Genomic DNA, 1,885 nt, shown 5'->3' on the forward strand with positions numbered 1-1,885 from the left:
GTGACTTTCTTAAAGCTCCCTTCATAGTAAATATTAGGGTGGGAGAAGGCCAGTTTCTGTAGGTGGACAACAGGAGTGACCTTATCTTCCAACGAAGAGAGAGACTGCAACAGTGTTTGCTGCGTGGCAATGCAGTAATCTCTTAACTCATACAGCCTGCTGTAACCTGGAGCCTAGAAGGCAGTGAAGATAGCACCATTTTCTCAGTGGTACACTGGTACAGTAAGAATGTTGTTTCCCTCTCATTCAAATCACCCTCCCATGGGAATCCCAGTACTCTCACTGGGGATCCTACCCGTAATTTTCTGGCTTTCCTCCACCAGTGCCTCCAGGGACTTCAATGGTTCCTTACTAATGAGCATTATGGATCCTGCTCTGTCTTAGTTCCAATGTGTGCTAGGTTAGAAAGTATTTGGGAGCATAAAAGACTTATCTAGGTTTAAAGGCTCAAAAAAAAAAAAATGATGAAAATTGTGGTGCTACTACTACAGTTTTTGCTGGAAATATTTCCAAGAAAGCCTCAAACATGCTTATACAGCAGCTCCTAGCAAAATGTGGTTTAATATCGAGCTGAAAGAGAGTACAAGGTGCTTTGGGAAAATTTCAAGCCTTTGTATTCCTTGAATATAAGGAAATGGAATCTACCCTTTGTGCACTCAGATGACCTTCAGATTGGAGAGAAGAAGCTCCTTGTTGAAGTTGATGCCAAAACAAAGGCACAACTTGATGAATGGAAAGCAGAGAAGAAAGCTTCTCATAGGACTGTCATGCCCCAAACTGTCACTAATTATGATGAAGAAGCTTTAGATGAAGAGACAGAAAGAAGAGATGAGACAATTAAAGGGGTCATTGATGTTTTAATGCAAGAATAGTCCAGTAAGGTAAATGCTCCCTCACAGGAGTCTGATTCTCATCTCAGGAAGAAGAAAAAGGAAAAGAAGGATAACATTTTCTGTGGATTTCCAGTGTCCCCACAGATCCCTTATCTGCTTATCACCAAGAAGGATATAAATGATATTGAAATGGAAGAAGACAAAGAGACTTGATACCTTGAGAGATCAGCAAATTCAGAGGCATACACAAGAAACCGGAGGAAGAGAACCAGATTAAGAAGGAGAAGAAAACAACAAAGGAAGAAAAACAAGAAGAACCTATGGGAGAAGAATAAGAGCCTGAGCAAAAGCCGCTGTGAGGCCCACTCTGAGGACCATCAGAGTCCTCTGCTCCAACATGTATTTATATGAATGCATCTGTGTGAATGTATGTGTAAAAATACTCCCTAATTAACTTACAGAAGCATAAAAGAAAACTGATACTGTACTAATCCAAATGTGTGGTATGATTAGGTATTAGTTTTCCCAAGCATGATATTCTTTAGTGGTAAGCAGCAGTCTGCTAGACATGGGTTTCCTTGTGGATATCTGGCTGTTTCAGCTTCCCTTGTAATGGAAAGTAGATCATGGTGACCACTCCTCTGATAGTGCCCTATTTTTGTTGCTTAAAAATGAGGCAAAGCACTGGGGACTCTGCAACTGGTTGCAACAGAGGAATTCAGGTGCCTGGCCCTTCCCCCTGCACGATGGGATTGGTAGCCAGTATGGGAAGCACTAGGGACTTGGCATCTGGCTCCACGAGAGGAACCCAAGTGCCTGCCCACTCTCCCTACACCATAGGACTAGGCTAACAGGGGAATGACAGCCACACAATAGGACCTGGACTAAGTCACAGAGTATGGACAGGTGAGACTAGCAAGATGAAGAACTCTGAAATACAAGCCAAAAGATGGTAAGTTAAGTGAACCAGCATTATGTTTTGGGGACAAAGACACATGGACTAGAAACAGGTGGGTGGGACTTTCCTTTTTATTTATATATATATATATATA

At 42.0% G+C, this 1,885-nt stretch overlaps 1 pseudogene; it reads left to right on the forward strand.

Annotated features, from left to right (window-relative positions):
- The first annotated feature begins 228 nt into the window (after window positions 1-228).
- On the forward strand, window positions 229-1,168 carry LOC106150181 (annotated as a pseudogene).
- The last annotated feature ends 717 nt before the right edge of the window (window positions 1,169-1,885 follow it).

Source organism: Chinchilla lanigera, unplaced genomic scaffold, assembly GCF_000276665.1.
Source record: "Chinchilla lanigera isolate Chin_1 unplaced genomic scaffold, ChiLan1.0 scaffold00066, whole genome shotgun sequence".
In the NCBI taxonomy this organism is placed as follows: domain Eukaryota; kingdom Metazoa; phylum Chordata; class Mammalia; order Rodentia; family Chinchillidae; genus Chinchilla; species Chinchilla lanigera.